The sequence below is a fragment of the Macrotis lagotis genome, chromosome 1 (genome assembly GCF_037893015.1).
Source record: "Macrotis lagotis isolate mMagLag1 chromosome 1, bilby.v1.9.chrom.fasta, whole genome shotgun sequence".
NCBI classification, from domain to species: domain Eukaryota; kingdom Metazoa; phylum Chordata; class Mammalia; order Peramelemorphia; family Peramelidae; genus Macrotis; species Macrotis lagotis.
In genome coordinates, this window is record NC_133658.1 from 448144271 (window position 1) to 448160541 (window position 16271).

Here is a 16271-nt window from a genome sequence, read left to right on the forward strand (position 1 = left end):
TCCTATTAGTGATTTAGAGCATTGTTTCATTTAGATGTTAATAGTATTATGGTATGATTTTTAACACTCATCATATATCCATATTGAATTTATTGTGAAATTTGACATAAGATATTATTGATCTACATCTAATTCCTGCCAGACTGCTTTCAGTTTTCCCAATTTTTTTCATTCAAATAAGGAATTATTTTCTAAGGAATTTATGTTTTGGCATTTATCAGATACTTGCTTTTTAGTTCCCTTTTCTTATCTTCTCCATGGGATGTGGGTTATATCTTTGGCTATTACCATCTTGGTACTTATTTCCTAAAATTCTTTCTTGGATCCTTTTTTCTTCTCTCTCTCTCTCTCTGTATATATATATGAAATTACCAAGTGAGATATCTCACTTGGTAATCTCATCACTTTCCATTGGTCCAGCTATTATTTTCATACAGATGTCTCAAATCTATTTATCCAGCCCAGTTAGATAGCTTTAAATGTCTCTTAGACATCTTAAAATTAATATGATCAAACCTAAACTCATTATCTCTCCCCAAAACCTTTTCTCTTCCTAACTTCCCTAGAAAGGGAACCACCAGGTGTCCAGGCTGGAAATTTGTGAGGTCATCCTCAACTCCTCACACTCTCTCACCCTCCCCACCATCTAAACAGTTGCTGAATTCTATCATTTCTGTCTTCACATAGGAGTGAAGAAAGAAGTTCAGAGCATCAGGACTAGAGCCCAGAGAGGAATGAAGGTGTGAAGGTGGTTGGCCTGAGTATTTTCCTTAAATGGAAGGTCCAGGAATAAATGGCAGATCAGTAGAGGCCACAGGTGCAGAATGGTCTTCCGGAGGAGAAGACTCCTTGATGTGCCCATTCAGAGTGAGGAGGTCGAAAGAGTATGATGGAGAGAGAAATTCAAAGAGTTAAGAACGGAACCTGGAATGGAATGAAGGAGGAGTATTCAGACAGAAGTCTGACTCAAGCCTTACTTCCAGATTGTGATATTCCCAGTTCACTTTCAGGGCTAAGAAGGAATCCTTTTCCCTTTGAACTAGGAATTCCAGCATGCTAGTCAGTTCTCAAAGCCCTACATGTTAAACCCAAAGAAGGCAGATTATGCATAGATATTTATCTTAAATTTGGATTTGGGGTGGTTTAAGAAAAGCCTGTGCTACAGAATCCTGATTTCTTTGATGGAAGTATTAACATTATGCTAAGAGCATAAACACAGCTGCAAGAAATAAATTCATCTAAATTGCCTTTTCTCATATATCTCCATTTCAGATTGCCATTTCTTGGGCTTAGTTTAGGTTTAAATTAAATTTATTTTTTCTTTCCAACTTAACGTAGGAAGATGATGTCCTTGAGTCTGTTTTTAAAAGTACAGATCCAAAAGAGGTGCCAAGCAATAAAGTTTCATATGTTTTACATAACAGACCTGGATACTTAGATTTTAAAAATCATCTAATGTGATACCATACTTTTTTTTGGTTTTCTTTTTCTTTCTTTTTTTTAACAAGGCAATGGGGTAAAGTGACTTGCCCAAGGTCACACAGCTATGTAAGTATTAAGTGTCTGAGGCCAAATTTGAACTTGGGTCCTTCAAGATCAGTGTTCTCTCCACTGCGCCATCTAGCAGCCAAGTGATACCATAATTTTAAAGATGACAAAACTGATGTCCATAAAATGGATCAAGTTCACACAGGCTGTAACAGTTGGAATTCAAATAAAGATCTTCTAGCTGCTTCCTCAGTCATCTTTATTGATACCATGATTACTTACTCAGGATCACATAGTTAGTTATGAAGTCAGCACTTGAAGTAGGTCCTTTTGATGCACAGAATCATGGGTATAGGGAACATTGTAATTGGAAACAAATTTGTAGAAGGAAAACTATCCATATGCGGGAGAAATATCTGTCTGGTTTAAAATGCTGTGCCTGTCTGAGGGCTCTCTGGGCTGCATGGACCCTATTAGAAGTGAATTGGCTCCTACTGGTCAAAGTAACTCCCCTGTTAAATGTAAACTGGCCAAGATAGGAGCACCCTCAACTCCTGCCCCTCCTGCAGCTTCCAGCCTGGGCCAAGCTTAGGCAGGTGTGACAATCATCTTCCACAGGAAATGACATGCTGGGCTTAGAGGGCACAAACTTTGGGGCCATAGAGACTGGCTCGTGGCTTGCCTGGGGAAAATCCCTGGAGCCAGGTGCTGGCCCACTCCCCAAGCACTACATGGTCCAACCCACTACATTAGGGCATTTAAGTCCGAGGACCCAGAGGAGAAGATTCTCTCTCCTCCTTACTGTCTCTCCACAAAGATGGTGACTTCTCTCTTCCTCTTTCTCCATGCTCCAACCTAGGCCACAGGAGCCTGTGGGCCTCTAGGCCAGGGCAGACTCACTTGAGCATAAGCTGGCCCTATGGCTGTTCCTCCTTTCCCTCTTACACTCAGCTCCACCAGTTCTTCGTGCTGCTCTCCTTTCTCTCTTTCCTCCAGGCACCTCACCTGGCTTTGCTATTCACCCTGTCCTCCAGCAGGAGAAAAAAGTGAATCTGTAAACTTGGCAGGCTTGTATAATAAATCTTTAGTGGTTTTAAAACTCCATGGCTAAATGTGAATTCATTCACTCTCAATCTTAAATGGTGACACCAATCTCTGACAACACTTGGACCAAGACCAGTACCTTTTCTACTATACTGTGTGGTGGTAACTCAGGGAAGATGCCATCTAGAATCAACTGCCTTAAGGAAGAATTGTAGAGAGTCAAAAGTTGATTTATGTTTTTAGGTAAGAGATGAAGGTGAGTATGAGCAGAACTACTAGTGTTATGCCAGAAAACTGAGGAATAGAGGAACACCAGGGAAAAGCATTAAAAAAAAGGCTTCAGGGAGGGGGAAGGGAGGTCTGTACAGCACTCCATAAAAGCTAAGGGAAAGAGCACAGCATCCAGCTGTGCCTGGTTCTGTCAACCCAAAAGTTACATGAGGTACAGACTTAGAAGGGTGAACTATAAATTGCCTAACATTCTGAGGAAAACTGAGGTGCTTTGAGATGTAGCCCCCAATGAAGTAAGTCAGAAAATGAATAACAGAGGGAAGTGGGGCAGGGGGGAGACTGAAATTTCCAAAACAAAGAAAAATGATTCAACACTTGTGACAGAGGACCTGTAGAATGTAAGGCCATGAAACCAATACACAAAAAAAACTGGTTCTAAAGAAAAATGAGTGTAATGGAATCAGAATTCATTGCCTGCACACCAAAAATGATGAGTAGAATAGGAAAACTTCAGGGACAAATCTCATCAAAGAAACAAAAGAGAGAATAATAGTTTAGTAATGCAAATATACAGAAGTGAAAGACAATCTAGAAAAAGAGAAACAAAAAAAGAAATAAGATTAAAAGAAAACATACTCACTATACAAGCAAAACATACTGCCTCTAACATATACTTGCTGTATGATGCCAGACAAATCACTTAAACTGAAGTCCAAGTTATCCTTAATCAATGGAAAGAGTGCTCTCACTGGAAGTTCCTTTAATGGAATCAAAAGCCAGTTTCAAAAAAAAAAAGCTAACTCATAGATTAAGTATAAATATATATATATATATATATATATATACACATATATATATGGAAGAGAAAATAATTGTATGAGCAAGAATGGAAATAGGCTAGTCTTGGTTTTCTTTTACTGATGACAATGAATTAATTCAACCATGAAACTATTCTGGACTGATGTGGAGATTGAAAAAAAAATTCTTGATCATATATTGAGCCTTTGACAAAAAAGCAATTTGGTCACATTTATTTATGGACAAAGCAAAAAGAAGAGAAAATAAATAGTTGAAGCAATCATTTTGACACATTCCAGAATTTTCCTGAGTTATAGCTCAAATCAGCTTAATTATACCCAAATACTGAGGAGCAGCTTAAAAGGAATCAACAAACCTCAAGAAAATTTAATTTGGAATACACATTTATCATGAGAAAGAAATATGGGAAGCAAAAATGAGCATTCTAGAGATTAAATGAATTGCAAAATTATGAGACTTTGAAAGGGGTGGGCTACTCATGTTATTGCTTGCTTTTAAGAATGACGTAACTCAGACTGAATAATAGGAATCAGATCATTCTAATGGGTCTATTTCTGGTCTCTGATACATTATGGTAAACCAAAGGGAATTCTTAGAAGAGTGATCAGGAAGACAGGTGACGTAAATGGATGAGATTACAGAAGCTATCCTTAGTTTGGCAATTACCAACAATAATGGTAAAAGATAAGCTTTTTTACACAAGTTTTGTAGGAATGAAGCTGCAGGAACTGAAAGGAATTGTTCCTTGAAATATACCTGCAGTATTAGAAAACACACTTGAATATTCAAATGGGTCTGGAAGAATTCCCCCCAGTGATACAAATAACAATACATTCATACCTGTGATTTCTGTGTGACTCTTGTCCATGTCTTGCCATAAAGTCACCAGAGGAAGACTAGCCACTGTGCTGGAGGCCTTCTTCAGTTTCTTCTGATGTTGTAAGGGTTCCAGTGGAAAACTCAGACCACTCACCTTCACTGGTTTTGTGCACCATTTCCTCTTCCTTTCTCACAATAAACATGTTGATATCCAGTCTCCCTTTTTTGTCAGCCCAGGTGTAGACAAACAAGGATGTGATGATCCTGATGGTCAGCCTATATGCATCTGAGATAAATATAATAGCAAACAGTTTAGTCAGTGACAAAAATGCATCGAACAAGTCACTAAACTAAACAAAGATGTTATAGATGAATCTGATGAAATACTTAAGCATGAAACCAGGGACCAATTGTAAAGACTGCCTAGGTGAAGTGTGTCTTACATGTAATTAATCATATGCTTCTTGCTGCACAAATAACTGTGAATTACTGTTTATTGAATATGCTTAGTTATTTGTGGTTGTCTGACTATATTTCATGTTGTTTAAGCTATAAGCAATGCAAGTTGTTTATAAAAGTGATAGGGTTGTTATAACTAGCTAATTTTCTTTGTTAATCGGCCATGTTTTGCTTTTCCATTTACTATTAATTATTAAGTGCAATGGATATAAACATATACTCTTGTTTTAATTTTTTTTTATTTATTTAAGGCAATGGGGTTAAGTGACTTGTCCAAGGTCACAGAGCTAGACAATTATTAAGTGTCTGAGGTCAAATTTGAACTCAGGTCCTCCTGACTTCAGGGCCAGTGCTCTATCTACTGTACCACCTAGCTGTCCACTAAACATGTACTCTTGAACTATAAATTATCAGTGACTTATGCATTGATTGATGATGTTCTGTTAAGAACACTATGGAAGTATTCGACCCATCTCTCTAGGATCATGTCCCTATCGTTAAACAATATGGATCCATAAGCACTGAGTAGTTGAGATACACCTCCTCTTTGACACATTTCAACTTGAAAAGGCTACAAGTCAAGACAAAAGTGGAGGAAATGTTGGTGCATGATTTTCTGTTTTCAGATGATTGTGCACTCAATGCAGCCTCTGAAACTGAGATTCAACAAAGTGTGGATTGACTCTCTGCTGCTTGAGCTCATTTTGGTCTAACAGTTAACATCAAGAAAACACAGGTACTACATCAGCCAGCACCACACCATACATACATGGAACCATAGATTATAGCAAATAGAGAAGTTTTGAGTACTGTGGATGAGTTCACTGATCTTGGCAATGTCTTTTCCAAGAAGGTACACATTGACATTAACATTGAGGTTGATACTCACGTTACCAGAGCTGGCTCAGTATTTGGGAGGTTCTGAAAGAAAGTGTGGGAGAGAAGAGGTTTTAGACTGACCACTAAACTGAAGGTCTACAGAGCCATTGTGTTGACTTCATTGCTATCTGCCTGTGAAACCTGGACAGTCTACCAGTGCCACGTCAGGAAACTGAATCACTTCCATTTAAATTGTCTTAGGAAGGAACTGCTAGGTGGCGCAATGGATAGAGTACTGGCCCTGGAGTCAGGAGGACCTGAGTTCAAATCCTACCTCAGACACTTAATAATTACCTAGCTGTATGGCCTTGGGCAAGCCACTTAACCCCATTTGCCTTGCAAAAAAAACTAAAATAAATAAATGAATGAATAAATAAACAGATTGTCTTAGGAAGATTCTGAAGCTTACCTGGCAGGAGAAGATACCAGACACTGAGGTACACTTGCCAAAAGAACTATTTTTTGGAGACCTCACATGGGGCAAGCGCTCACAAGGGGATCAGAAGAAGCAAAACCGAGACACCCTGAAGGTCTATCTTAAGAACTTTAGAACTGATTGTACAGAATGGGAGACACTGGCACAGTACTGTCCAGCATGGCAAACCCTCATCAGTGAGGGTGCTGCACTCTACAAGGAAGGAAGAATGGAAACAGCTCAAAGGAAACATGACATCCATATGTTTAGAGAACTCCAGATGTTCTCATGGACTACTACCCAACCTGTGGAAGAGCATTCTAAGCTCATATTATTCTGTTGGACACACTGGAATTTGTCTCAAACATAATGATGTCATTTTGGCCTTCTTCAATAATGAAGGCCAACAACCAACCAAGCAACATCTACTATATGCCATACTCTTTCAATGATTTGAAATATTATCTCATTTGAACTCTTACAACTACCTTGGGAAGTAAGTTCTATTATTATCCTCTTTTTATAATTGAGAAAACTAAGACAGACAGAACTTAAGTGACATACTCAGGATCAAAAAGCTAATGTCTGAAGTAAGATTTGAACTCAGGTCTTTCAGACACCAGGCTCAGTGATCTATCCATCTTACCATATAACTGCAATTTGTTGTGTTGTTACTAAAGTACTCATTGTATGTATTGTTTTCTTTGTTTTTTGCAAGGCAGTGGGGTTAAGTGACTTGCCCAAGGTCATAAAGCTAGGTAATTACTAAGTGTCTGAGGCCAGATTTGAACTCATCTTCCTGACTCCACAGTCAGTGCTATATTCACTGCACCACCTAGCTGCCCCTATTGAATGAATTGTTCGTAAGTTTTTGTTTCCAATAATACTGAAGGTATTCTTGTCTTAGAGTGCTTGTTTTTATCCTGTATAGTTCAAAATTTCAAGCTTATCCTCCCTGATTTTTGAAAGATGTTATCAGTGACTCGTAATTATACATAGTCCAAAATGATTAAAATAGCTTTCATTAACTTCTCTGCAAAAAAAGATTACCTTTCCTAACAAGGCCCCAAATTATGAAAATGTACAGTCTTATATGTAATTTGGAAGACTTATTCTTCCCCTTCATGCCAATCATTGGTTGGGGTTACAATCTAATTAATAACCCTCACCCTGTACTATTCTCTAATAATGTTTTCTCCACCCTGGTCACAGGGGAGTGTACAGTAATATGCATGAACTTCATTGAGCAGATACAAAGGACAAGGACACAGACCCTAGGGTCAACCCCTGACTAGTTGAAGCTACTTTTTGACCTCCCTTGGGTAAGGAGGCTTAATGTTGTGTGAGGGGACCTCACTCAGCTCAGTGAGTGGTCAAGGTCATTTCTTTTGTCTTACCACATACTTGCACATAGGCTCCAATAGGGATAGACAGACCTCAGTTTTTGTAATGTAAACTAACAATCTCTTCTTACATTCTGTGGAAGCCAAACAACCCACATTCCTTACACAACAGACTACAAAAGTTTTAGTCCTGGGGAGGAATTCAATTCCACTCCCACTTGTCTGAAACAGTTTTGTGAGGGCACAGTCCTATTTTGTATTTTGCTCTTTTGGATGAAGACATGACTTTTGATTGGCTAGAGAATGCTAAGCATGATAGTTAATACCTATGTAAAAGACGTTACAATTTATTACAGAGACTTTGAAGAGGAATGTGAAGAAAAAACCTCCTGGAAGGTTGGAGAGAAAGAGAAAGACAGAGAGCTAGACACAGAGACAGACAGAGAGAGAGAGACAGAGAGACAGAGAGACAGAGACAGAGAGAGAGAGAGAGAGAGAGAGAGAGAGAGAGAGAGAGAGAGATAAACAGAGAGACAGACAGAGACAGAGCCAAAGATAGAGAAAGAGACAGAGAGGTAGAGACAGAGACTGAGAGACAGAGAGAGGAGGAGAGAGAAAGACAGAGACAGAGAGAAGGAGAGAGAGACAAAGAAAGACAGACAGACAGACAGACAGACAGATAGAGACAGAGAAAGAGATTGAAAGAGAAAGACAGAGTCAGAGAGACAGAGACAGAAAGAAGAGAGACAGAGATAGAAAGAGAGAGAAGGAGACAGAGACAGAGAGATATATTTTTGAATGGTGAACCTAGCCCTTGGAACTGCAGAAGGATTGATTTCAAAGAGGAGTTTTCTATTTAAAAAAATAAAAGGGATGATATCCTATAATAAAACTCTTTCCAAGGAAAAAAGAAGAGGTGCAGGTGAGGAGAAGCATCAAATTGTTTCTCTGTCATCAACCTCTTCTCTATAAAGAGACAAGAAACAAAAGCTGACTTCCAAGAAGCTCCCAAGATATAATAATACCCATATGTTAGAAATATATACCAACAACCATAATGAATATCAATGCAAAAATAAATAGACAATGGGGTGGCTAGGTGGTGTAGTGGATAAAGCACCAGTCCTGGAGTCAGGAGTACCTGGGTTCAAATCTGGTCTCAGACACTTAATTACCTAGCTATGTGGCCTTGGGCAAGCCACTTAACCCCATTTGCCTTGCAACAAAAGCAAAAAACAAACAAACAAACAAACAAGCAAACAAAAAAAACCCAACTAAAAATAAATAGACAATGCATAATTAAATTATTAACAAAGAGACTAAAGCAACATATTATAAAGAATAAGATGGAGAGAAATAAATTATGATTATAATTGTGAATATGAATGGAATGTATTCACCCACAAAATGCAAGAGCATGAATTTAAAAAGCAAGATCCAATTAGATTATTCACTATGGCAGGTTAGACTTAGACCAGGAATGCAGAATTCAGAATATTATTGAATATATTAATAAGAACAACAGAAATCATACAATTCTATCAATATGTATACACACACACACATCTTTATATATAACAGTTGTTCCTGTTAAAAACAGTGAAAAAGATTAAACAAATCTTTCCTTTGGATAAGAAATATCCAATGAACCCAACAGTACAAGATCTCAAACTGTACTACAAAACAATAATCATCGGGGTGGCTAGGTGGCCCAATGGATAGAGCACTGGCCTTGGAGTCAGGAGTACCTAAGTTCAAATCCAGCCTCAGACACTTAATAATTACTTAGCCATGTGGCCTTTGGCAAGTCACTTAACCCCATTGCCTTGCAAAAACTAAAAAAAAATAATCATCATCAAAATTATTTAGTACTGATTATGAAATAGAGAAGTCTATTTAAAACCAGCATTTATATATTAAGAGTAAACTAGAGAACATTTCTGAAAAGCTTAGTAGTAAATGAAGAATGTCCATTCTCACTGTTATTATTTAATACAGAACTAGAAATGCTAACTAAAAGCATTAAAAATGATATAATAAGCACAGAAAAAGAAACAAAAAATATCACTTTTTACAAATGATATGAAAATGGTTTTGTAGAATTCTAGAGAGTCAGCTGAAAAACTAATTCATAACTTTCAGCAGTCCCCAGATGTAAAATAAACTTACTTAAATAAGCAGTATTTCTGTATTTTACAAACATAATCCAGAAGGAAGAAATGTAAACTACAGAATGTATAAAATACTTGAGAGTTTACTTGCTAAGGCACACATGGGAACTATTTGAATGAAGCTACAAAACTCTCTTTAGACAAATAAAATCAAATCTAAATTATTTGGAGAAACATTAATTGCTCATGAGTAGACTAAACCAGTATAATAAATGTCGCAATTCTACCTAAATTAATTTCCCTATTCATTACTATCAAACCAAACTACCAAAGGATTATTTTATAGAGCTAGAAAATCTCTATAACCAAATAGATCTAGAGGGACAAAACAAAGAATCTTGAGGGAAATAATGGGAAGTGGGAGGGGAAGAGTGGGAATAAAAGGTGCCCAGCAGTACCAGATCATAAACTATATTGCAAAATGGTAATCATCAGAATTACTCCATAGTGAATAAGAAATAGAGAAATCAGTGGAACAGATTGATTATACAACACAATTGGTCCAAGCAAATGAACTAGAATTTGATAAACTCCATGATTCAAACTATTGTAATAAGAACAAAAACTATTAGGGAAAATGAAAAGCAATCTTTCAGAAACTAGATATAGACTAACAATTCATGAAACACATAAAATAAGATCCAAATTGATTAGACATAAAGGGTGACATCATAACAAGGTAGAAAGCAAGGGAGTAGCTACCTTTTGGACCCAATAAAAGGTAGAAAGGATCCCACAAAATAAAATGCTTAAATAAAACTAACTTAAAATGATTACATAAAGTTTAAAAGTTGGAAAAAAATCTTCACAGCAACTCTCTCTGAAAAACTTCTCATTTCTAAGACATACAGCAAATGGTTCAAATTTATATGAATAAGATACATTCCCCAATCATTAAGGGACAAAGTATATAGACAAGCAGTTTTCAGAGTAAGAAATGTGAGGTGTCAATATAAAAAAAAATTTCAAATCACTAATATTTAGAGAAATGCAAATTTAAAAGTTTTGAAATAGTTACTCCTTTAAAATGTAACTTGAGGGGAAGCTAGGTGGCTCAGTGGATAAAGCACCGGCCCTGGAGTCAGGAGTACCTGGGTTCAAATCCGGTCTCAGACACTTAATTACCTAGCTATATGGCCTTGGACAAGCCACTTAACCTCATTGCCTTGCAAAAAAAAAAAAACCTAAAAAAATGTAACTTGAAAGTTTATAGCATAGATTTGAACTCTCCATTTATACCTTTTCATACTTGACATTACTTAGTTCTTACTTAGTTGACATTCTTGACCTTTTATTGAACCAAGTCACTCAACTACAAATCCAAGACTAGGATCAATACTCCAGGCCTCCTGTCATCTAATCCCAATCTTTTATCATTACTAGCAAACCACCTGGCCCCAGGAAAGAAGATACTGCAACACTCGTCCATATTGGATGTACCTTCTCTCCTGTTTACTACCCCCAGAAACAGGAAGAAGGGCTTCATCTAGATCTCCTTTCTGCCCCCATTACTCAGCAATATCTCCTCCTCTAGAGGTCTCTCCATTAAAGAATTCTTTCCTAGAACCCACAGTATTAATTATCTAGAGCCTCCCCACAGAGGAAACACTATCACATTTTCTCCTCAAGTTTATTACCAATTGATAGACATTCTCTTCACATTAACCTATAATCTTATATTTGGGGACTTTAATATACTTGTTTTTGTTTTGTTTTGTTTTGTTTTGTTTTGTTTTGTTGCAACAGCTAGGTAATTATTAAGTGTCTGAGGCCGGATTTGAGCTCAGGTACTCCTGACTCCAGGGCCGGTGCTCTATTCACTGTGCCACCTAGCCACCCCTAATATACTTGTTAATGTCCTCTTAAGCACCCTTGCTTCTCTGACTCCCAATCTCAACTCTCATTATCTGAATCTTCACTTCTCCTCAGTTATATATAAATATGTTAACAAGTCAAATTTCATTATCACCTGTAAATGTTCCACTTTCACAATCTAGTACCCTGCAATTTATCTATCTAGTCATGACATTTTTTTCCTTCCATATTTCCCTGTGTCTCATCCCTATTCTCTATCATCAAAGCAAGTTCCAATTTCAGTTTTCTCCGTTTCCTATGCCTCATGTCTCCCTTTGAAAGTGAAGTTCTGGTCTCACTTTCCTCTTTTCTGAGTTTTAATCTTATAGTTTAAAAGTTCAATTTCCCATGTCCTTGAAGTCCATGACCCTTATACTTATTGCTGCTTATTCCTTTCCAAATTCTAACACTGAATTAGTCCCAATATTCACCTTTGTCCCCTTTACTTAGATTGGAAGACATCACACAACCATACTGAGACAGAGTTAAGTGACTTGCTTTGGGTCAAACAGCTAGTAAACTTAATCTGAGGTCAGATTTGAACTCAGGAGGATGAATTTTCCTGACTCTAATCCCACTACTCCACCATCCCACCTAGGGAAGAAGTTATAAAGCCACAACAATATGAAATAGGGGCATGATCTTCATTTTGTCACAGTGGATGTCAGCATTGGGGGGGGGGGGGGTTGTTCGGGAGTACAATGCCATAGGAAATATTCCATAATCAGGACCTTAGGCAATATGGATGAAACTCAAGACAAGCCATTGTCATTCAACCCACTCCAAACTAGAAGGTACTTTTTGAGTACAGCTCCCTGTACCTCTCTCTGACTACTTCATTAATCTTTGTATTCCACCCATTGTCTTCTTACTCTTTATATTAATGTTTTGTACTTATCAGTGCTTATCACTTCTAATTCTTGGAATATGTAATATGGCATGCAATCAAATTAGATATATATATAGATCTATATATCTATATATATATAGATATATAGATATATATATAGTAGTAAAAATGGAAGTACTACTCAACTTATAAACCAAATCTAGATGGTACATTCCATTTGATCCTCAGATCTGCTTCCTCCATCCTTCACCAAAAGCATAAACTTTCAGTGCTCAAATCTATCTTCCTCTCTCTTGCCTCCCAGCTCAGGGATGAGAAATAATCCAGAAGTTCTGTGCACAATACATACATACATAAATACATATATGCATATATATAAAAATTTTTGCTCTTAATAGTATATAATCAGAAGTTACACTTCTCATTTACTTTCCTTAGGTTAGCAAGAATGCTAGTATCTTGACAAGATTTCTTGGCCCACCATTATCCTCTGTTCTGGTCTGCCCAGGTTCCACTTGCCTCCATATTAATTATTCAGAATCTGAAACTGAAACATAGGATGCAAGTGAAATACTATGTCCCCATGGCACCTAGACCAAATTGGAAAAACTGCCATGAATATGAACTAAATATTAAATATTAAAAGATTAAATATCTGCTTCTTTTACCTATAAACTCCAAGCAGTCCCAATTGACATCATTCCAATGAAGAGTTCAGATATCCAATTGATTTTGCTTGACACACCCTAGGTGCTACAAAAGGTTTTTTTTCTCTTTCTCCTTATGTTGTTCTACTTTTCAAAAACTCAGCAGATGTGAATATTTTCTTTATAACTTTTCTATAATTAGCAAATGCATTCCTTTTAATAGTTTTAACTACAGATTACTGAACCTTCAAGATATTTCTTTAGCATATGAAAATGGGGGCAGAGTCAGGATGGCAGTGTCAAGGCAGGAATTCTCAGAAGCTCTTCCCCAGAAAACTCTAAATGCTGTAAAATCATGATTCTAGAGCAGCAGAACCCACAGAAAGACACAGAGAAACAATTTTCCAGCCCAAGACAACTTGGTAGATCTGAAGAAAAGATCTTTTACTGGACTGGGGCTGGAAAGAGCTACAATGCAGCCCAGGCCTTGCTGCACAGGAGCAAACTAGCTCCAGACTTCCAGGAACATCCCACTGGCACCTGGGTCCCTGGGGATTCCTGGGTCCCTGGCAGCAGAAGTGGTTTCCAGACCAGGGATCACCAGGTATGATTAAAGGGTCCACAGGAGAACTCTGCTGCACGAGAGTGAGCAGGGAGCTCAGGACAGCATCAGCCTCAGTACAGCCCCACCCTGGGAACCTGCAGAGCCACTCAGCTCTTCCAGAGCACTTGGCCCACAGACAAAAAGGGGGTAGAGAGAGACTGCAGAGGTCTCTCTGCTATCCCTGGGATAGGACTCTGCTGCTTTGCCCATACACAGATCCAGGGCCCAGTGTGGGTGCTTACTACCATGGAGGAGCAGAGAGATCCTCCTCACAGCTCCAGGGCAGAGGGGAAGATTTATGGTCAATCACAGATGAGAGTACAGGTCAGGAGAGCAGTCACAGCCTCTCATAAGACATTAGAGGAATTAAGATGGGAGGGTTGTCCCAAAAATTCCCTAAAACTTTGAAAATACATTAAAATCAGGGCACAGGCTGGGGAAATGAGTGATAGAATAAAAAAAGAATCTGACCTTAGAAAATTACTTTGATACCATGGAGGATCAAAATATACACTCAGAAGATGATAAAGTCAAGGCTTCTGTATCCAAAGTCTCTAAGAAAAATAGGAATTGTTCTCCATCTATGGATGAGCTCAAAAAAGATTTTAAAAATCAAGTAAGGGGATAGAGGAAAAATTGGGAAGATAAATGAGAGCTATGCAGGAAAATAATGAAAATCAAGTCAGCAGTTTGGTGAAGGAATTACAAAAAAAAAAACACTGAAGAAAATAACATGTTAAAAACCAGTTTAGGTCAAATGGAAAAAGCAGTCCAAAAGGTTAATGAGGCAATGAGATTGCCTTAAAAAGCAGAATTGGCCAGATGGAAAAATAATAACTCCTTCAAATGTAGAATGGAAGTAAGGAAAGCTGATAATTCTGTGAGAAATCAAGAAACAATAAAACAAAACCAAAAGAATGGAAAGCTAGAAGAAAATGTGAAGTATCTCATTGGAAAAACAGGACCTGGAAAACAGATCCAAAAGAGATAATCTTAAAATCATTGGACCAGGAAAAGAGCTTAGATTTCATTCTTTTCATGAAATAATCCAGCAAAATTGTCCTGAGAGCCTAGAAGCAGAGGGTAAAGTAGAAATAGAAAGAATCCCCTGATCACCTCCTAAGATTCATACCCCCAAAAAAAACCTCCCAGGAATATTATAACCAAATTCCAGAACTCCCAAATCAAAGAAAAAATACCACAAGCTGCCAGAAAGAAACAATTCAAATATTGTGACTCTACAGTCAGGATTATACAGGATTTAGCATCATCTACATTAAGGGTTTATAGGACTTAGAATATGATATTCCAGAAAGCAAAAGAACTTGGATTACAACTGAGAATCAACTAACCAGTAAAACAGAGCATACTCTTCCAGGAGAAAAGCTGGGAATTCAATGAAACAGGGGACTTTCAAACTTTCCTATTGAAATGACCAGAGCTGAACAGAAAGTTTGATCTTCAAATAGAGGTGAAGTATAGAGAGGGTGGACAGGAAGGGCACATTTTAAGGGATTTCATCATGTTAAACTGCATGTATTACTACATGGGAAGAAGATACTGATAACTCAGATGAATCTTCTCATTTATAAGAGCTGTTAGAAGGAATAAATGTAGACAGGCACAGGAGGGAGCTGAATATAATGGGAGGGAGCTGAATATAATGGTATAGTATAAAGATGAAATTAATGGGTGAAAAAGGAATGGGAGAAAGGAAAAGGAGAGGTAGATTGGACTAAGATATTTCACATAAAAGAGTCAAGAAAAAGATTTTAGCAATGAAGTGGAAGGGGGGGAGGTGAGGGGAGAATGAGGGAGCTTTCATTCTCATCAGAAATGGCTCAGAGAGGAAATAACATACAGGCTCAATAGGGTATAGAAATATATCTTACCCTGGAGGAAAAAGGAGAAGGGGATGGGAGAAAGGGGGGGGGGGTGTAAGTGATAGAAGAGAGGGAAGATCATGGAAGAGGATAGTCAGTTACAACTTCTGACAAAGGACAGAGTGAAAAGAGAGAAAGAGAATAGAATACATAAGGAGTGGGAAGGAATGGAAAGGAGGGAGATACAGTTAACAATAGCAACCGTGGGAAAAAATATTGAAGCAGCTTCTCTGATGGACTCATGATTCAGAATACAACCCATCCCAGAGTCAGAGCCAATGATATCTGAACACAGACTGAAGTACACTTTTTCTATCATTTTATTTCTTTTGAGCTTTCTCTCTCTTTTTGAGGGGAAAGGGGTTTATGTTTACTTTCACAAGAAAATTATTGTAGTAATGTAAAAATACATAAATAAATCATTTTTTTAAAAAAGGAATCTAATGAACCTGTTAATCTAATTTTAAACCTTCCTTAACATTGGCAGATGCATGGTATTTATAGTGTTCTGAGTCAGTACTACAAAATTCACAATATGAATTTTTAAATAGCTATATAATTAGAGAATATGTTGACAGAAGAGATGTAAGTCTTCAAAATCTTAGACTCAGAATAAATGTTTTAAGAATAATGTTGATCAAATCTGGCCTCAGACACTTAATCATTACCTAGCTGTGTGGCCTTGGGCAAGCCACTTAACCCCACTGCCTTGCAAAAGACAAAAACAAAAAAAAACAACAAAAAGGAATAATGTTGAAAATAGAT

The 16271-nt window shown here is 37.5% G+C and overlaps 1 long non-coding RNA gene across 6 annotated transcripts in view; it reads right to left on the reverse strand.

Moving 5' to 3' along the window:
• LOC141506553 (uncharacterized) overlaps positions 1-16271 on the reverse strand; it is a 61479-nt gene that overhangs the window by 43216 nt on the left and 1992 nt on the right. For 5 of the 6 annotated variants that reach the window (XR_012473914.1, XR_012473913.1, XR_012473912.1 and 2 more), the window contains exons 2-4: positions 12854-12919; positions 5750-5781; positions 4556-4687 (exon numbers count right to left, since the gene is read on the reverse strand). This is a non-coding gene — a long non-coding RNA (uncharacterized LOC141506553). Of the gene's footprint in view, positions 1-4555; positions 4688-5749; positions 5782-12801; positions 12920-16271 lie in introns of all 6 variants that reach the window. The other variant, XR_012473915.1, reaches the window with a different exon arrangement.